Source organism: Scyliorhinus torazame, chromosome 16, assembly GCF_047496885.1.
Source record: "Scyliorhinus torazame isolate Kashiwa2021f chromosome 16, sScyTor2.1, whole genome shotgun sequence".
Classification (NCBI taxonomy): Eukaryota; Metazoa; Chordata; class Chondrichthyes; order Carcharhiniformes; family Scyliorhinidae; genus Scyliorhinus; species Scyliorhinus torazame.
In genome coordinates, this window is record NC_092722.1 from 98,667,821 (window position 1) to 98,689,701 (window position 21,881).

The 21,881-nt window shown below is 51.6% G+C and overlaps 1 protein-coding gene across 2 annotated transcripts in view; it reads left to right on the top strand.

The window, feature by feature from the left end:
- Positions 1 to 21,881, top strand: part of dna2 (DNA replication helicase/nuclease 2) — a 180,869-nt gene that overhangs the window by 42,615 nt on the left and 116,373 nt on the right. The window lies entirely within an intron of this gene.

A 21,881-nucleotide genomic window follows, 5' to 3' on the forward strand; every position in this document is an offset into this window, starting at 1 on the left:
TTCTTGTCTGACAACATCGTATTTACCCTTCCCCCAATTGTAAACCTTGCCCTGTTGCACACACCTATCCCTCTCCATTACTAAAGTGAAAGTCACAGAATTGTGGTCACTATCTCCAAAATGCTCCCCCACTAACAAATCTATCACTTGCCAAGTACTAAATTCATTACCAAGTACTAAATCCAATAATGCCCCTCCTCTGGTCGGACAATCTACATACTGTGTTAGAAAAGCTTCCTGGACACACTGCACAAACACCACCTCATCCAAACTATTTGATCTAAAGAGTTTCCACTCAATATTTGGGAAGTTAAAGTCACCCATGACTACTACCCTGTGACTTCTGCACCTTTCCAAAATCTGTTTCCCAATCTGTTCCTCCACATCTCTGCTGCTATTGGGGGGCCTATAGAAAACTCCTAACAAGGTGACTGCTCCTTTCCTATTTCTGACTTCAACCCATACTACCTCATTAGGGTGATACTCCTCGAACTGCCTTTCTGCAGCTGTTATACTATCTCTTTTTTTTTTCAAATATGTTTTATTGAAATTTTTTTCCCGAACAACAATTTTTCCCCCCTTACTAAACAAACGCAACAATAACAATACGGAAATTTTTAACAATACACAAGTAACAAAACCCCTTTATCTTTGACCTAAACTAAACTAAACCCCCCCCCCCCCTTCCCCCTGGGTTGCTGCTGCTGGTCATCTGTCTTCCCTCTAACGTTCCCCTAGGTAGTCGAGAAATGGCTGCCACCGCCTGGTGAACCCTTGAGCCGATCCTCTCAGGGCAAACTTTATCTGCTCCAGTTTAATGAACCCCGCCATATCATTTACCCAGGCCTCCAGTCCGGGGGGTTTCGCCTCCTTCCACATGAGTAGGATCCTGCGCCGGGCTACTAGGGACGCAAAGGCCACAACGTCGGCCTCTTTCGCCTCCTGCACTCCCGGCTCTTCCGCAACTCCAAATAGAGCTAACCCCAGCCTGGTTTGACCCGGGCCTTCACCACCCGCGAAATCACTCCCGTCACTCCCTTCCAATACCCTTCCAGTGCCGGACACGCCCAAAACATATGTGCGTGGTTTGCCGGGCTCCCGCCACACCTCCCACATTTGTCCTCCACTCCAAAGAACCTGCTCAATCTTGCTCCCGTTATGTGTGCTCTATGTAGCACCTTAAATTGAATCAAGCTAAGCCTGGCGCATGAGGAAGAGGAATTTACCCTGCTTAGGGCATCAGCCCACATACCCTCCTCTGTCTCCTCCCCTAGTTGTTCTTCCCACTTTCCTTTTAGTTCGCCCACCGACTCCTCCCCCTCTTCCCTCATCTCTCGGTAAATCTCTGACACCTTGCCCTCTCCGACCCACACCCCTGAAAGCACCCTGTCCTGTATCCCCTGTGTCGGGAGCAACGGAAATTCTCTCACCTGTTGTCTAGTAAACGCCCTCACCTGCATATATCTCAAGAAATTTCCCCGGGGCAACTTATACTTTTCCTCCAATGCTCCCAAGCTCGCAAAAGTCCCATCTATAAATAAATCTCCCACCCTCCTAATTCCCAACTGGTACCAGCTCTGAAATCCTCCATCCATTCTTCCTGGGGCGAACCTATGGTTGTTCCTGATTGGGGACCCCACCAGGGCTCCCTGCACCCCTCTCTGTGTCACCTCCACTGTCCCCAGATATTCAATGTTGCCGCCACCACCGGGTTCGTGGTAAACTTTTTAGGTGAGATCGGTAGCGGCGCCGTCACCAGCGCCTCTAAACTCGTCCCTTTACAGGACTTTCTCTCCGTCTTTTCCACGCCGCTCCCTCACCCTCCATCATCCATTTACGTATCATTGCCACATTGGCGGCCCAATAATAATCGCCCAAGTTCGGTAGTGCCAATCCTCCTATGTCCCTACTACGCTGAAGGAACCCCTTCCTTACTCTCGGAACTTTCCCTGCCCACACGAAGCTCGTGATGCTCCTGTCTATTTTATTAAAAAAGGTCTTGGTGATTAGTATAGGGAGACATTGAAATACAAATAAGAACCTCGGGAGGACCATCATCTTAATTGCTTGCACCCTGCCCGCCAGCGATAGAGGCTGCATGTCCCACCTCTTAAAGTCCTCCTCCATTTGTTCTACCAGCCGTGTCAGATTAAGTCTGTGCAAGGTTCCCCAGCTCCTAGCGATCTGAATCCCCAGGTATCGGAAGTTTCTTTCCACTTTCCTTAGAGGCAAGCCTTCTATCTCTCTACTCTGGTCCCCTGGATGTATCACAAATAATTCACTCTTCCCCATGTTTAGCCTATACCCCGAGAAATCCCCGAACCCCCTCAAAATTCGCATAACCTCTATCATCCCCCCCGCTGGGTCCGACACGTATAACAATAGGTCATCCGCGTATAACGAGACTCTGTGTTCTTCTCCCCCTCTAATCACCCCTCTCCATTTCCTGGAGTCTCTCAACGCCATGGCCAGAGGTTCAATTGCCAACGCGAACAACAATGGAGACAGCGGGCATCCCTGTCTTGTTCCCCTATATAGTCGGAAATACTCCGATCTATGTCGACCTGTAACTACGCTTGCCGTTGGAGCCCCATAAAGAAGTCTAACCCAGCTAATAAACCCGTTCCCAAACCCAAACCTCCTTAACACTTCCCATAAATACTCCCACTCCACCCTATCAAATGCCTTCTCTGCGCCCATTGCCGCCACTATCTCTGCCTCCCCCTCCACTGGGGGCATCATTATCACCCCTAATAGTCGTCGCACGTTAACATTCAGTTGTCTCCCTTTTACGAACCCTGTCTGGTCTTCGTGCACCACCCCCGGGACACAGTCCTCTATCCTCGATGCCAGTACCTTTGCCAGCAATTTGGTGTCCACGTTCAATAGTGAAATAGGTCTATAGGACCCGCACTGCAACGGATCTTTGTCCCTCTTCAAAATTAGCGATATCGTCGCGTCCGACATCGTCGGGGGTAGAGTCCACCCTTCCCTGGCCTCATTGAACGTCCTCGCCATCAACAGGGCCAACAAGTCCACATATTTTCTGTAATACTCCACCGGGAACCCGTCTGGTCCTGGGGCCTTCCCTGCTTGCATGTTTCCCAGTCCCTTAATAACCTCGTCCACCCCAATCGGTGCCCCCAGGCCTACCACCCCCCGCTTCTCCACTTTCGGGAACCTCAATTGGTCCAGGAACTGCCGCATCCCCTCCTCTCCCTCTGGGGGTTGAGACCTATACAGTTCCTCATAGAAGGTCTTGAACACCTCATTTATCTTTCCTGCCCTTCGCACCGTGTCTCCCCTTTCGTCTCTAATTCCTCCTATCTCCCTCGCTGCTGCCCTCTTTCGCAATTGATGAGCCAACAGGCGACTAGCCTTTTCCCCATATTCATAGCTCCTCCCCTGTGCCTTCCTCCACAGTACCTCCGCCTTTCTGGTGGTCAGAAGGTCAAATTCCGTCTGGAGTCGTCTCCTCTCCCTGTACAATTCCTCCTCCGGGGTCTCTGCAAATTCCCTCTCCACCCTTAAAATCTCCCCCAGTAATCTTTCCCTTTCCTTGGCCTCTGTTTTCCTTTTGTGGGCCCCAATGGAGATCAGCTCTCCTCTGACCACCGCTTTTAGTGCTTCCCATACCACTCCCACAGGGACCTCGCCGTCGTCATTGACCTCCAGGTATCTCTCAATACACCCCCGCACTCTTGCACACACTCCCTCATCCGCCATCAGTCCCACATCTAATCGCCAGAGTGTTCTCTGCTCCCTTTCCTCTCCTAATTCCAGGTCCACCCAATGTGGGGCATGATCCGAAACCGCTATGGCTGAGTAGTCCGCTTCTTCCACCCTAGAGATCAACGACCTTCCCAAAACAAAAAAAAATCTATCCGGGAGTACACTTTATGGACATGGGAGAAGAAGGAAAACTCCCTAGCCCTAGGTCTAAGAAATCGCCATGGATCCGCTCCCCCCATTTGGCCCATAAACCCCTTAAGTACCTTGGCCGCTGCCGGCCTTCTTCCGGTCCTTGAGCTGGATCTATCTAGCCCCGGGTCCAGCACCGTATTAAAGTCCCCTCCTAAAATCAAGTTTCCTACCTCCAGGTCCGGTATACGCCCCAGCATCCGTCTCATAAATCCCGCATCGTCCCAGTTTGGGGCATACACATTAACCAACACGACCTCCATTCCCTCCAGCCTGCCACTCACCATTACATATCTACCTCCGCTATCTGCTACGATGTTCTTTGCTTCAAATGCTACCCGTTTACCCACCAAAATGGCCACCCCTCTATTCTTTGCGTCCAGTCCTGAGTGGAACACCTGTCCCACCCATCCTTTCCTTAGCCTAACTTGGTCCACCACCTTTAGGTGCGTCTCTTGGAGCATAACCACGTCTGCCCTTAGTCCTTTCAAATGCGCGAGCACTCGGGCCCTTTTTATCGGTCCGTTCAGGCCTCTCACGTTCCACGTGATCAGCCTCACTAGGGGGCTACCTGCCCCCCTCCCGTGTCGACTAGCCATTACCTTCTCTAAGCCAGTCCCATATCGCGCCTCCGCGCTCCCGCTCGCTCCCCCAGCGTCGCACACCATCCCCGCCCACCCACTCTTTAGCCATTTCCTTTTGGATTTCCGCAGCAGCAACCCAGTTGTCCCCCCCTCCCCCTCCCCGCTAGATCTCTTTCTAGCATGATTGCTCCCCCCATATTACTTCCGTAAGTCAGCTGACTTCAACTGACCCCGGCTACTCCTGCTCACTCCTCGACCCCCCCCCCGTGTGGGGAACTCCCATCCGCCTTGCGCCTGTCTTCCCGCCTTATTCTTTCTGGCGCGGGAACATCCCTTTACCTGACCCGCCTCTTATGGCGCAGCTCCCTTTCCCCTCCCCCTCCCCTTCCCCATTCTCCAACTATGTCCCGTCTTTCCCCCCTCACCGGCGCCCACATTTCCCCAATGTCTCCCCCCTTCCCAATTTACTTCTCAATTAACTTCAACCATAACATTAACAATAACATTTCCTGCAGCATCAGTCCCTCAGTTCCGATCCAATTTCTCTTCTTTGATGAAGGTCCATGCTTCCTCCGCCGTCTCGAAATAATGGTGTCTCTCCTGATACGTGACCCATAGTCTTGCCGGCTGCAGCATCCCGAACTTCACCTTCCTTTTATGCAGCACCTCTTTGGCTCGGTTGAAGCTCGCCCTCCTTCTCGCCACCTCCGCACTCCAATCCTGGTATACCCGTACCACTGCATTCTCCCATCTGCTACTCCGCACCTTTTTAGCCCATCTCAGGACCTCTTCTCTATCCTTAAGGCGGTAAAATCGCACGATTATCGCCCTGGGTGGTTCTCCCGCTTTTGGTCTTCCCGCCGGAATCCGATTTGCCCACTCCACCTCCAAGGGGCCCGTAGGGGCCTCAGCACCCATCAATGAGCTCAGCATCGTACTTGCGTATGCTCCACAGTCCACTCCTTCCACACCCTCGGGGAGACCCAGTATCCGAAGGTTCTTCCTTCGCGCTCCATTTTCTAGGGCTTCGATCCTTTCAGTACACTTTTTATGAAGTGCCTCGTGCGTCTGTGTCTTAACCGCCAGGCCCAGGATCTCGTCCTCAATATCTGTCACCTTCTGCTCCACCACGCGGAGCTCTGTCTCCTGGGTCTTTAATGTCTCCTTGAGCCCCTCAATTGCCTGTAGCAACGGGGTCAGCACCTCCCTCTTCAGCAGCTCCACGCACCGTCTCACAATTTCATCCTGCTCAGGCCCCCATGTCGCCTGCGCTTTCTCCGCCGCCATCTTGTACTTCTCTCTTTCTGACCCTTTGGTCGACGATTCCTCGCGCTGCAGCCGCCGCCGCCGGTTTTTTCCTCCTTCGTTTGGGGGGGACTCCCTTCTCACACACCCCACACCGGGTTGCGTCGTCGAAAAATTCCCTGTTGGGGCTCTTCAAAGAGCCCGAAGGTCCGTCGGAGCTGGAGCCGCCGAAGCGTGCGGCTAGCTAGGCATCACCGCAACCGGAAGTCTTGTACTATCTCTAATTAACAATGCCACCCCCCCCACTTCTTTTACCACCCTCCCTAATCTTATTGAAACATCTATAACCAGGGACCTCCAACAACCATTTCTGCCCCTCTTCTATCCAAGTTTCCGTGATGGCCACCACATCGTAGTCCCAAGTACCGATCCATGCCTTAAGTTCACCCACCTTATTCCTGATGCTTCTTGCGTTGAAGTATACACACTTGAACCCATCTCCGTGCCTGCAAGTACACTCCTTTGTCAGTGTTCCCTTCCCCACTGCCTCATTACACGCTTTGGTGTCCTGAATATCGGCTACCTTAGTTGCTGGACTACAAATCCGGTTCCCATTCCCCTGCCAAATTAGTTTAAACCCTCCCGAAGAGTACTAGAAAACCTCCCTCCCAGGATATTGGTGCCCCTCTGGTTCAGATGCAACCCATCCTGCTTGTCCAGGTCCTACCTTCCCCAGAATGCGCTCCAATTATCCAAATACCTGAAGCCCTCCCTCCTACACCATTCCTGCAGCCACGTTTTCAACTGCACTCTCTCCCTATTCCTAGCCTCGCTATCACGTGGCACCGGCAACAAACCAGAGATGACAACTCTGTCCTGGCTTTTAACTTCCAGCCTAACTCCCTAAACTTGTTTATTACCTCCACACCCCTTTTCCTACCTATGTCGTTGTTACCAATGTGCACCACGACTTCTGGCTGCTCCCCCTCCCCCTTAAGGATCCTGAAGACACGATCCGAGACATCCCTGACCCTGGCACCCGGGAGGCAACATACCTTCCGGGAGTCTCGCTCGCGACCACAGAATCTCCTATCTATTCCCCTAACCATTGAATCTCCTACAACTATTGCTTTTCTATTCTTCCCCCCTTCCCTTCTGAGCCCCAGAGCCAGACTCAGTGCCAGAGACCTGGCCGCTAGGGCCTTCCCCCGGTAGGTCATCCCCCCCCCCCCCCCCCCCCCCCCCCCCCCCCCCCAACAGCATCCAAAACGGTATAGTTGTTTTGAAGGGGAGCGGCCACGAGGGATCCCTGCACTGTCTGCCCATTCATTTTCTTTCCCCTGACTGTAACCCTGCTACTCTTGTACCTTGGGTGTGGTTACCTCCCTGTAACTCTTCTCAATCACCCCCTCTGCCTCCCGGATGATCCGAAGTTCATCCATCTTCAGCTCCAGTTCCCTAACACGGTCTTTGAGGAGCTGAAGTTAGGTGCACTTCCCACAGGTATAGTCAGCGGGGACACCGGTGGTATATCCCTATAAATAGGCAGGTTATAACATCTCCATATCCCCCCCCCCCCCCAAAGTCCAAAGAATCCACCGAAGACCCTGGCGAAGGAGTGCATCGGACTCGTTTGGCCACAGGCCGGACACCATTTGCACGCGGCGCTGGATCAGGCGGCGTGTAACGAGACGGAGACCGGCGCTTCCGTGATGAACGGCGCGGTTGTACATCCACCGCCCGTGGACCCGAGGATTCTCCCTCTGATGCATCCTGTGTCTCCATCTCGGAGTCAGAGTCTGCTGCCTCCGTCATGTCAGTGTCTCTATCTCCATTCGGTCCCGTAACGACCTGCGCAGGCTTCGAGGGAGGCACCAGTGGAAGATTGTGAGGACTACCTTCCCTTGTCTCTGGTCTCTGCGGCTGTTGAAATGAGCTCCGGGGGCGGGGAATCTTTGGAGGGGATGGTCTTCTGGACCGAACGTGGTCTACATGTTTTCGCTGGAGATGACCCTGGGCTTGCACTTGGTAAGATATAGGGCCCGTTTGGCGAAAGATTACACCAGGAACCCATTGGGCACCACCAGCAAAATTCCGAACGAACACTGGGTCACCGGGCGCAAACTGCCGAATCGGCCGATGCCGAGAAAATCCCATCCTCGTCGGCAGTTTTGTAAGGGCCACGAAGAATCCAGCACGAGTTTTAAGGATACAAAGTAATAACATTTATTTACTATAACATGTATACATAACAGTAGCAGTAACTTCCCTTGCTACATACTTGTTCCTGCTGGTTCCTGAACTGGCCAGCTTTATTTATACTAGGAGTTTACTAGTGGTTTCTCCGCCCCCCTCATTGGGGAAGCTCATACTCCCACAGGATTGTGGGATAGTCATTAGTCCCCAGCCAATGGTAAGTAGGCAGGTTATAACAATATCGATCACTTTGAATTCATTTCATTCGGTCTACTTTTACAGTTCTTGGGAAATGGATGGCAGGGTGTACGACAGGAAACTCCGCTCTCCTTACTCCTTTCATTCCCTTCGAGTGACCAGATGGCAGGGATGAGAGGCAGACGGACAAGTCAGATTTTTTTTTTTTGTTATAAATTTAGAGTGCCCAATTCTCTCTTTCCCAATTAAGGGGCAATTTAGCGAGGCCAATTCACCCAACCTGCACATCATTGGGTTGTGGGGGCGAGACCCACGCAGACACTGGCAGAACGTGCAAACTCCACACGGACAGTGGGCCGGGGCAAACCTGGGTTCTCAGCGCCGTGAGGCAGCAGTGCAAACCACAGCGCAACCGTGCCTGAGACAAGTCCGATTTAAGGATGAACCTAGAGTCAGTGTTTTACAGCATAGAGAGGGGCCCTTTGGCTCATCGTTTCTGTGCTGGCCATCAAGCACTTATTCATTCTTATCCCACTTTCCAGCACTCGGTCCATAGCCTTGTGTGCTATGGTTTTTAAAAAAAATTTAAAGTGCCCAATTCTTTTTTTTTTCAATTAAGGGGCAATTTAGCATGGCCAAACCATCTTTACTGTGCACATCTTTGGGTTGTGGGGTGAGACCCACGCAGACATTGGGGAGAATGTGCAAACTCCACGTGAACGGTGAACCTCTGTGCCACCGTGCCATCCTGCTATGCTGTTTCAAGTGCTCATCTAAATGCTTGTTAAATGTTGAGGGTTCCCACCTCGGCCACTCTTTCAGTCAATGAGTTCCAGATTTCCACCACCCTCTGGGTGAAAAAACATTTTCCTCAAATCCCCTCTGAACGTCCTGCCCCTTAGCTTAAATTTATGCCCCCTGGTTATTGACTCCTCGGGGAAACCTTCCTTTCTATCTACCCTATCAATGTCCTTCATGATTTCTTTTCACCTCGAAGAGGACCCCCCTCAGCCTTTTCTACTCTTAAGAAAAACAACCCCAGCCTATCTAGTTTCTCTTGAAAACCGAAGCATTCCAGCTCCGGCAACATCCTCTGCACCTTTCCAAATGCAATCACATCCTTCCTATAATGTAGTGATCAGAACTGCACAGAACTCCAGCTGTGGCCTAACAAGCGTTTTATACAGCTTTGTCATAACCTCCCTGCCCTTGCGTTGTGCCTTGGCTAATAAAGGCATGTATACCATAGACCTTCTAAATCACCTTATCTACCTGAACTGCTGCCTTCAAGGATCTTTGGACATGTACACCAAGGTCCCTCTGGTCCTTTACTCCCCAGCAACCTCTAGCTCATCGTTATTCCCATGCCTTGTTGGTCCTCCTAAATTGCTTCAGCTCTCTCTGTTTTCAGGGTTATGTAGCTGGTTATATGTTATGATATCCTGGGTTACTGCGTGATCAATTCCAGCCCCACTTGACAAAGAGTCGCAACACAATTGAAATTAACAATTAATTCTGGGAAAATACCCAAAGTCTATGCCAAATGACTACAGTCACCAGGTTTGTAAATTTAAACAGTTAACTTGTATTAATAACAATAACTATAATTAAATATGCAGCAAATACAACTGATTAACTGTTATCTAACTCATAAGTCACCTCAACCTCTCTCATATATACACACACACACACACACACACACACGATAGACAAACAGAGGGGTGTAAAATAATTATGAAAGTAAAAGGCTAAGAGTCTTTGTTTCAGTTGGATATCTTCCAGTGCTCTTTTCTTCAGTTGGAGGTTTTTGTCTTCCGTCTGTAGTGGTTTTCTGTGTGGATGAGAGAGAGAGCGACAGACAGACACTCACAGCTTCTCTGCGCGCCCAGGATGCAACAATTGTTCTTTCCATCTTCTCTGAAAATCGTCACACTCTGCTCGGACCCAATCACCGCCTGTTACTGGGCAGGCCATGGCCTTTGGTTGGCCAACTGAACCGAATCCCTCCCAAAGTCTTGAGTTCTGTTGCTCAAAAGCTAAATCACCAATAGCACAGTGTTCTATTTTGCAACTTTTCAATTCCTCTCTTCCTCTGCTCGACTTAAAGGTATATACAAAGAACAATACAGCCCTCCTAGCCTGTGCCAATCATGATGCCAACCTTTGCCAAAATCCTCAGCACTTCCTTGTGCCGTATCCCTCTATACCCATCCTATCCATGTGTTTGTCAAGATGCCTTTTGAACGCAGTTAATGTATCTGCTTCCAAAACCTCCCCTGGCAACGCGTTCCAGGCACTCCCCACCCTGACGACCTCATGGGCTTTTGCCAAATTATGTGGTACCACAGGTCAGCAACAGCAGTGTAGTTTTTTAATTTGGAGTCAGACTCTGGGGTCTCAACCACAAAAGGAATTTTTCACCCATCACTTCTCTTACAAAATCTGAAACTTCTCCTTTCCTGCATATAACATGGGCTTTGCATCCTTATTTGCATTGGCACAATTGACAAAACCATACCTCAGTAAATCTGGCTGAAAGACTGCTGACTGCCTAATTCCGTTTCATTTCAAAGTCGGCAGAGGCTGCCATTCTCAATGTAAAAGCCGATAGCCACCAGTGGCCGTTTCTCCCGCAATCAGGAACGCCGCAGGAACTGTAAGAACGATCACTTCGCGACCCTCCCGACACCTGCCAGTGTCGCAACCCACACTTTGAAAAACCCTGATCTACAAGATACACTGCAGGAACTCACCAAGGCTCCTTATCGCCGTTCCTTCACTGGCACTGTTCAAACCCACTCCCGACCAACACTGTGGGTGTACCTACACCACAGGAACTGCAGCGGTTCAAGAAGGCAGCTCACCACCCCCTTCCTCAAGGGCAATTGGGGATGGGCAACAAATGCCCAGATCTTGTAAAAAAAAAAACAAAGGGATTTTTAAAAATCGCCATGATCGCCTATTTCCACTCCTGTAATATCACCTGACCGCGCCCTGGACTCACTTTGGAGCATCCGCGATGCTGAGGAGGCCGTGGATAGCACGTTCAGTGAGCTGGTCACACTGCAGATTAGGATTGGTGAGGGAGACCGGGAATGGGTGACCAAAAGTCAGAGAAAGAGTAGGAAGGCAGTGCAGGTGTCCCCTGCAGTCATCTCCCTCCAAAACAGGTATACCGTTTTGGATACTGTTGGGGGAGATGACTCACCAGGGGAAGGCAGTAGTAGCCAGGCTCATGGCACCATGGCTGGCTCTGCTGCACAGAAGGGGGGGAAAAAGACTGGCAGGGCTATAGTCATAGGGGATTCAATCATAAGGGGAGTAGACAGGCGTTTCTGTGGTCGAAAACGAGACTCCCGAATGGTATGTTGCCTCCCGGGTGCACAGGTCAGGGATGTCTCAAATCGGCTGCAGGACGTACTGAAGGGTGAACAACCAGTTGTCGTGCTGCATATAGGCACCAACGATATAGGTAAAAAAACGGGCTGTGGTCCTACAATCAGAATTTAAGGAGGTAGGAGATAAGTTTTAAAAAGTATGACCTCAAAGGTAGTAATCTCAGGATTGCTACCAGTGCCATGACAGTCCGAGTAGAAATTCAAGAATAGTCAGAATGAATACGTGGCTTGAGAGATGGTGCAGGAGGGAGGGGGTTCAGATTTTTGGGACATTGGAACCGGTTCTGGGGGTGGTGGGATCATTACAAATCGGATGGGCTACACCTGGGCAGGACTGGAACCAATGTCCAAGGGGGTGCTTTTGCTAACACTGTTGGGGAGGTTTTAAACTAATGTGGCAGGGGGATGGGAACCAGATTAGGAAGTTAGAGGTCAGTAATGAGGCAGCATCAAAAGCCAGTAAGGTACTAGATAATAAACTCAATGTGACTAAGGGGAAGAGTAGGCAGGGCAGAGATGATAAACTCAAAGGGACAGGTGGTCTGAGGTGCATTTGTTTCAATGCGAGAAGTGTAGCAGGTAAGGCAGATGAACTTAGGGCTTGGATTAGTACCTGGGAATATGATTTTATTGGTACTACTGAGACTTGGTTGAGGGAAGGGCAAGACTGGCAACTAAATATCTCAGGGTATAGATGCTTCAGGAGGGATAGAGAGGGAGGTAGAGGGGTGGAGGAGTTGGATTGCTGGTCAGAGATGATATCACAGCTGTGATTAAGGAGGGCACGATGGAGGATTCAAGCAGGCAATATGGGTAGAGCTAAGAAATAGGAAGGGTGCAGTAACATTGTTGGGACTTTACTACAAGCCTCCCAAAAGTGAGCGTGAAGTAGAGGTACAAATATGTAGACCGATTATCGAAAAATGTATGAGCAATAGGGTGGTCGTGACGGGAGATTTTAACTTTCCCCAACATTGAATGGGACTCATGTTAGAACATAGAACAATACAGCGCAGTACAGGCCCTTCGGCCCACGATGTTGCACCGAAACAAAAGCCATCTAACCTACACTATGCCATTATCATCCATATGTTTATCCAATAAACTTTTAAATGCCCTCAATGTTGGCGAGTTCACTACTGTAGCAGGTAGGGCATTCCACGGCCTCACTACTCTTTGCGTAAAGAACCTACCTCTGACCTCTGTCCTATATCTATTACCCCTCAGTTTAAAGCTATGTCCCCTCGTGCCAGCCATTTCCATCCGCGGGAGAAGGCTCTCACTGTCCACCCTATCTAACCCCCTGATCATTTTGTATGCCTCTATTAAGTCTCCTCTTAACCTTCTTCTCTCCAACGAAAACAGCCTCAAGTCCATCAGCCTTTCCTCATAAGATTTTCCCTCCATACCAGGCAACATCCTGGTAAATCTCCTCTGCATCCGCTCCAAAGCCTCCACGTCCTTCCTGTAATGCGGTGACCAGAACTGTACGCAATACTCCAAATGCGGCTGTACCAGAGTTCTGTACAGCTGCAACATGACCTCCTGACTCCGGAACTCAATCCCTCTACCAATAAAGGCCAACACTCCATCGGCCTTCTTCACAACCCTATCAACCTGGGTGGCAACTTTCAGGGATCTATGTACATGGACACCTAGATCCCTCTGCTCATCCACACTTTCAAGAACTTTACCATTAGCCAAATATTCCGCATTCCTGTTATTCCTTCCAAAGTGAATCACCTCACACTTCTCTACATTACATTAAACTCCATTTGCCACCCCTCAGCCCAGCTCTGCAGCTTATCTATATCCCTCTGTAACCTGCTACATCCTTCCACACTATCGACAACACCACCGACTTTAGTATCGTCTGCAAATTTACTCACCCACCCTTCTGCGCCTTCCTCTAGGTCATTGATAAAAATGACAAACAGCAACGGCCCCAGAACAGATCCTTGTGGTACTCCACTTGTGACTGAACTCCATTCTGAACATTTCCCATCAACCACCACCCTCTGTCTTCTTTCAGCTAGCCAATTTCTGATCCACATCTCTAAATCACCCTCAATCCCCAGCCTCCGTATTTTCTGCAATAGCCTACCGTGGGGAACCTTATCAAACGCTTTGCTGAAATCCATATACACCACATCAACTGCTCTACCCTCGTCTACCTGTTCAGTCACCTTCTCAAAGAACTCAATAAGGTTTGTGAGGCATGACCTACCCTTCACAAAGCCATGCTGACTATCCCTGATCATATTATTCCTATCTAGATGATTATAAATCTTGTCTCTTATAATCCCCTCCAAGACTTTACCCACTACAGACGTGAGGCTCACCGGTCTATAGTTGCCGGGGTTGTCTCTGCTCCCCTTTTTGAACAAAGGGACCACATTTGCTGTCCTCCAGTCCTCTGGCACTATTCCTGTAGCCAATGATGACATAAAAATCAAAGCCAAAGGTCCAGCAATCTCTTCCCTGGCCTCCCAGAGAATCCTAGGATAAATCCCATCAGGTCCCGGGGACTTATCTATTTTCAGCCTGTCCAGAATTTGTGTTGGAGGCATAGATGGAGCAGAATTTCGAAGGAGCATCCAGCAGAGTTTTATAGAGCAGCATGTAAATGGTCCAACTCGGGAAGGGGCCATACTGGACCTGGTATTGGGGAATGATCCCGGCCAGTTGGTTGAAGTTTCAGTCGGTGATTACTTTGGGAAAAGCAATCACAATTCCGTAAGGTTTAGAATACTCATGGACAAAGACGAGAGTGGTCCTAAAGGAAGTGTGCTAAATTGGGGAAAGGCCAAGTAAAACAAAATTCGGCAGGAGCTAGGGAATGTGGATTGGGAGCAGCTGTTTAAGGGTAAATCCACATTTGAAATGTGGGAGTCTTTTAAGGAAAGGTTGATCTAGAGTGCAGGACAGACATGTCCCTGTGAAAATGAGGGATAGAAATGGCAAGATTAGGGAACCATGGATGACGGGTTGAATTGTGAGACTAGCTAAGATGAAAAAGGAAGCATACATAAGATCTAGGCGACTTAAAACTGATGAAGCTTTGGAGGAATATCGGGAAAGTAGGACAAATCGCAAAACACGCAATAAAGAGTGCTAAAAGGTGCCATGAAATATCTTTGGCTAACCGGGTTAAGGAAAATCCCAAAGCCTTTTATTCGTATATAAGGAGCAAAAGGGTAACTAGAGAAAGGATTGGCTCACTCAAAGACAAAAGAGGGAATTTATGCGTGGAGTCAGAGGAAATGGGTGAGATTCTTAATGAGTACTTTGCATCGGTATTCACCAAGGAGAGGGACATGACGGATGTTGAGGCTACGGATGGATGTTTAAATACTATAGGTCAAGTCGGCATAAGGAAGGGGGAAGTTTTGGGTATTCTAAAAGGCATTAAGGTGGACAAGTCCCGAGGTCCGGATGGGATCTATCCCAGGTTACTGAGGGAAGCGAGGGACGAAATAGCTGGGGCCTTAACAGATATCTTTGCAGCATCCTTGAGCACAGGTGAGGTCCCGGAGGACTGGAGAATTGCTGATATTGTCCCTTTGTTTAAGACGGGTAGCAGGGATAATCCAGGGAATTATAGACCGGTGAGCTTGACGTCAGTGGTAGTGTTGGAGAAGATACTGAGGGATAGGATCTATTCCCATTTGGAAGAAAATAGACTTATCAGTGATAGGCAGCATGGTTTTGTGCAGGGAAGGTCATGTCTTACAAATTAATAGAATTCTTTGAGGAAGTGACAATGTTAATTGATGGGGGAAGGGCTGTAGATATATACATGGACTTCAGTAAGGCATTTGATAAAGTTTCCCATGGCAGGTTGATGGAAAAAGTGAAGTCGTATGGGGTTCAGGGTGTACTAGCTAGATGGATAAAGAACTGGCTGGGCAACAGAAGACAGACAGTAGTGGTGGAAGGGAATGTCTCAAAATGGAGAAAGGTGACTAGTGGTGTTCCACAGGGATCCGTGCTCGGACCACTGTTGTTTGTGATATACATAAATGATCTGGACGAAGGTATAGGTGGTCTGATTAGCAGGTTTGCAGATAATAAGATTGGTGGAGTTGCAGATAGCGAAGAGGACTGTCAGAGAATACAGCAAAATATAGATAGATTGGAGAGTTGGGCAGAGAACTGGCAGATGGAGTTCAATCCAGGCAAATGCGAGGTGATGCAGTTTGCAAGATCTAATTCAAGAGCGGACTATAGGGTCAATGGAAGAGTCCTGGGGAAAATTGATGTACAGAGAGATCTGGGAGTTCAGGTCCATTGTATCCTGAAGGTGGCAAACCAGGTCGATAGAGTGGTCAAGAAGGCATACAGCATGCTTGTCTTCATCGGATGGGGTATTGAGTACAAGAGTCGGCAGGTCATGTTACAGTTGTATAGGACTTTGGTTAGGCCACATTTGGAATACTGCGTGCAGTTCTGGTCGCCACATTACCAGAAGGATGTGGATGCTTTAGAGGGTGCAGGGGAGGTTCACCAGGATGTTGCCTGGTATGGAGGATGCTAGCTATGAAGAAAGGTTGAGTAGATTAGGATTGTTTTCATTGGAAAGACGGAGGTTGAGGGGGGACATGATTGAGGTCTACAAAAGTATGAGCGGTATGGACAGGGTGGATAGGAACAAGCTTTTTCCAAGAGTGGAGGTGTCAATTGCACGGGGTCACGATTTCAAGGTGAGAGGGGGAAAGTTTAAGGGAGATGTGCATGGAAGGTTTTTTATGCAGAGGATAGTGGGTGCCTGGAACGCTTTGCCAGCGGAGGTGGTAGAGGCGGGCACGATAGCAACATTTAAGATGCATCTAGACAGATATATGAGCGGGTGGGGAACAGAGGGAAGTAGATCCTTGGAAAATAGGCGACAGGTTTAGATAAAGGATCTGGATCGGCGCAGGCTGGGAGGGCCGAAGGGCCTGTTCCTGTGCTGTAATTTTCTTTGTTCTTTGTTCATTTCATCTCCAGAAACCCTCATTAATGTTTTTTATCTCTGGATTTGATTGTTCCAATGCTCTGTTGACTGATCTCCCACATTCTACCCACTGTAGACTTGATATTCCAAAGCGCTACTGCCCATGTTCTGACTCACCAAGTCCTGTTCACCTATCATTTCTGCACTCACTGATTTACATTGGCTCCCGATTAAATAATACCTTGATATTTAAAAATTCTCATCTTTTCTTTCAAAGCCCTCCATGGTGTTGCCCCACCCTATCTCTAATCCCTTGTCCTCACCCCCAAAGAACCAGCTCATCCTTGTCCCAGTCATGTGTGCCCTGTGCAGCACCTTAAACTGTATGAGGCTGAGCCTCGCGCATGAAGAGGAAGAGTTCACCCTCCCTAGGGCATCTGCCCACGTACCCTCTTCGATCTCCTCTCCCAACTCCTCCTCCCACTTACCTTTCAACTCCACCACCGTGGCCTCCTCCTCCTCCTGCATCACCTGGTAAGTTTCCGAGATCTTCCCCCCCCCCCCCCCCCCCCCCCCCCCCCCCGAGAGCACCCTGTCCTGTACTGTGTGTGGCAGTAGCCGTGGGAATTCCACCACCTGCCGTCTGGCAAACGCCCTTACCTGTAAGTACCTGAAGGTGTTCCCCGGGGGGAGCCCGCACTTCTCCTCTAGCTCACCCAAGCTCGCGAACCTCCCTTCCACAAACAGGTCCCCCAACTTTTGTATGCCTGCCCTGTGCCACCCCGAAAACCCTCCACCTGTTCTTCCTGGGGCGAACCGGTGGTTCCCCCGTAATGGGGTCCACGCCGAGGCCCTAACTTCCCTCCTATGCCGCCTCCACTGCCCCCAAATTTTGAGGGCCGCCACCACCACCGGGCTCGTGGTATACCTCCTTGGAGGGAGCGGCAGCGGCGCCGTTGCCAGCGCCCCATGACTCGTACCCACACAGGACGCCGTCTCCAGCCTCTTCCATGCAGCCCCCTCCCCCTCCATCACCCACTTGCGCACCATTGTCGCATTGGCGGCCCAGTAGTACCAGCGCCAGCCCCCCCTATCTCTACTCCGCTCCAGGACCACCCTTCTCACCCTCGGAGTCCCTCGCGCCCTCACAAACCCCCTTATACTCCTGTTAACCCGCCTGAAAAAAGCCTTTGGGATAAACACTGGGATGCACTGTAACAGGGACAAAAACCTTGGGAGCACCGTCATTTTGATTGACTGCACCCTACCCGCCAGGGACAGCGGCAACGCGTCCCACCTCTTGAACTCCTCCTCCAGCCTTGTAAAGTTAAGCCTATGCAGGGCACCCCAGCTCCTGGCCACCTGGACCCCCAAATATCTGAAACTCCTCTCCGCCCTTTTTAGTCGGAGCTCGCCAATCCCCCTCTCCTGGTCCCCGAGCTGAACTACGAACAGCTCAATCTTCCCCATATTGAGCTTGTACCCCGAAAAGTCCCCGAATTCCCTAAGCATCCTCATTACCTCTGGCATTCCTTCCACCGGGTCCGTCACATACAGCAGCAGGTCGTCCGCATAAAGCAACACCCTATGCTCCTTCCCACCCCGCACCAGCCCCCTCCAGTTCCTCGACTCTCTCAGTGCCATAGCCAGGGGTTTAATCGCCAGTGTGAAGAGCAGGGGGGACAGGGGACACCCCTGTCTCGTCCCTCGGTGCAACTGAAAGTACTCGGACCTCCTCCTATTTGTGGCCACACTCGCCATCAGGACCTCAAACAACAGCCTAACCCACCTGACAAACACCTCCCCAAACCCGAACCTCTTCAGCACCTCCCACAGGTACCCCCACTCTAACCTATCGAAGGCTTTCTCAGCGTCCATCGCCACCACTCTCTCCGCCTCCCGCTCCCTCCATGTCCCGCTTCAGGATCAAGGAGATCTGTGCCCGGGACATCGTCGGGGGTAAAGCCCCCGCCCTCCCTTGCTCATTGAAGGTCCTAACTAACAGCGGGCCCAACAGGTCCATATATTTTTTTTTTATAGAACTTGACCGGGAAACCGTCCGGCCCCGGTGCCTTCCCCGCCTGCATGCTTCCTATCCCTTTGATCAGTTCCTCCAGCCCAATCGGGGCCCCCAGTCCCGCCACCAGTCCCTCTTCCACCTTTGGAAACCTCAATTGGTCCAGGAAACGGCCCATCCCTCCCTCCTCCCGTGGGGGCTCGGATCGGTACAATTCCTCGTAGAAGTCCCTGAAGACCCCATTGATGCCAACCCCACTCCGCACCACGCTCCCTCCCCTGTCCTTAACTCCCCGATCTCCCTAGCTGCGTCCCACTTCTGAAGCTGATGCGACAGCATCCGGCTTGCCTTTTCCCCATACTCGTAGACCGCCCCCTGGGCCTTCCTCCACTGCACCTCCGCCTTCCTGGTGGCCACCAGGTCGAATTCGGCCTGGAGGCTGCGCCTCTTCCTCAACAATCCTTCCTCAGGTTCTTCCGCATACCTCCTGTCTACCCTCACCATCTCCCCCACCAGCCTCCCCCCACCCCCCCCCCCCCGCTCCCTCCGCTCCTTGTGGGCCCTGATGGAGATCAGCTCTCCCCTCACCACCGCCTTCAGTGCCTCCCATACGATCCCCACTCGGACCTCCCCGTTGTCGTTGGTCTCCAAGTACCTCTCTATACTTCCTTCGACCCGCTCGCTCACCTTCTCATCTGCCAACAGCCCCACCTCCAAACGCCACAGCGGGCGCTGGCCCCTCTCCTCCCCCGTCTCCAAGTCCACCCAATGTGGGGCGTGGTCCGAAATGGCTATTGCCGAATACTCGGTATTCTCTACTCTCGCTATCAGCGCCCTACTCAAAATGAAAAAGTCGATTCGAGAATAAGCCTTATGGACATGTGAGAAGAATGAAAATTCCCTAGCCCCCGGCCTTGCAAATCTCCAAGGGTCCACCCCTCCCATTTGGTCCATAAATCCCCTCAACACTCTAGCCGCTGCCGGCTTCCTACCCGTCCTAGACCTGGAGCGATCCAGTGCAGGATCCGACACCGTGTTAAAGTCTCCCCCCATTATCAGGCCCCCCACTTCCAAGTCTGGGATCCGACCCAACATACGCCGCATAAAACCCGCATCGTCCCAGTTCGGAGCATACACATTGACCAGTACCACCCTCTCTCCCTGCAACTTACCACTTATCATTATGTACCTACCGCTATTATCTGCCACAATGCTCGACGCCTCGAATAACACCTTCTTTCCCACCAAGATCGTCACCCCTCGATTTTTGGCATCTAGCCCCGAGTGAAACACCAGACCTACCCACCCTTTCCTCAGTCTTACCTGGTCTGCCACCTTCAAGTGTGTCTCCTGGAGCATGACCACATCCGCCTTGAGCCCCTTCAGGTGCGTGAACACGCGGGCCCGCTTAACCGGCCCATTCAGTCCCCTTACATTCCAGGTTATCAGCCGGATCAGGGGGCTACACGCCCCCCTCCCCCGCTGACTAGCCATGACCCCTCCTCGGCCAGCCACGCGCCCGCACCCCACACCCGGCCCGTTCCCCACAGCGGCATACCCCCGTCTCTATCCAGCTCCTCCTTGATCTTAGCAGCAGCAACCCGATTCTCTCCCCCCCCCCCCCCCGGCTAGGACCCCTCCTGGCTGGTTTACTCCCCCCATTGCACTTCCGCAAGTCAGCTGACCCCGGCCACTCCCACCTCCACTTCGATGCCTCCCATTGTGTGGCACACCCTCCTCTCCCACTCCCCATTCACGGGCTCTCCCCCCCTCCGTTCTAAGCGCTGGAAACAATCCTCGCTTCCCCACCCTGGTCTCCCCCCCCCCCCCCCCCCCCCCCCCCCCCCCCCCCAGTCTTCGGCGCGGGAAAAACTCCCACGCTCTCCACCTACCAGGCCCCGCCACCAACCAGAACAGTACCCAACCCACCCCATCCACCCTCCCCAACCTGAAAGAGAAAAACACAGAGAAGAAGAAACCCAAAACAATGCAAAGGCCCCCCCCCCCCCCCCCCGGAACCAAAAATAGGCATAACATATCCACCACAGTCCCAATCGCCCATCCCGACCCTCGGTCTGTGTCCAGCTTCTCGGCCTGAACAAAGGCCCACGCCTCCTCCGGCGACTCAAAATAATGGTGCCGGTCCTTGTGGGTAACCCACAGTCGCGCCGGCTGCAACATTCCAAACTTCACTCCCTTCCTGTGCAGCACCGCCTTCCCTCCTCTTCGCCACCTCCGCACTCCAGTCCTGATATATCCGAACCTCCGCGTTCTCCCACCTGCTGCTCCTCTCCTTGGCCCACCTGAGCACACACTCCAGATCGACGAACCGATGGAACCGCACCAGCACCGCCCGCGGAGGCTCGTTAACCTTGGGCCTCCTCGCCAACACTCTGGGCCCCTTCCAGCTCCAGGGGCCCCTGGAAGGACCCCGCTCCCATCAGCGAGTTTAACATGGTGACCACAGGCCCCCACGTCCGGCCCCTCCGGGAGGCCCGGAATCCGCAGATTCTTCCGCCTCGACCGATTCTCCATCTCCTCGAACCGCTCCTGCCATTTCTTGTGATGCGCCTCCACCTTTACCGCCAGGACTAAGATCTCGTCTTCATTGTCAGAGATCTTTTGTTGAGCCTCTCGGATCGCCACCCCCTGGGCCGTCTGTGTCTCCAGCAGCTTATCAATAGAAGCCTTCATCGGCTCTAGCAGGTCCGTTTTAATCTCTCTGAGGCAGCGCTGGATACCCTCCTGTTGGTCCTCCGGCCACTGCCTCCACGCAGCCTGGTCTCCGCCCGCCGCCATTTTGCCCTTCTTCCCTCCCTTCTTCTGGTCCACCACCACCTTTTTTGTCACCCCGCTCCTAGTTAAAGCCATATACTGACAGGGAGCTATTATTAACTCCTTCCCACACCGGGAAACGTCGAAAAAGTGCCCTTGGGGGCCCTGAAAAGAGCCCAAAAGTCTTGAGTGGGAATCCTTTTGGCAGTGTTCGCTTCACCAATCTGCCCCAAAATGTCTGTGGAAACTCCTGAAAAAGGTCGAAGAGTCCGTTCCAGACGGGAGCTGCCAAATGCGCGACCTACTCCATGGCCGTCACCGGAAGCCTCGTCCCCGCTTCTTCAGTGGCCTTGGTGAGACCTTTTCACAGTTGCTCCCTCTGCTGTTAGAATTCACTTTTGATAAAGGCCCTCAGGTCAGTTTGCAGCTTTAAGCTTGCCCTTCCCCCGCCTGCATGCTGGAAGAGGCCCTGTTTATCCTGTTGCAGCCAAATCTTTTACTGTTTCTGCCGGGTCTGGTAGACAAAAGACATAACATTCCTGGGGGACACTGTCAGGGGAATGTTGCAGTCTTCCTGCCACACCGGGACATGTCAAACAAATGCCGTGGGG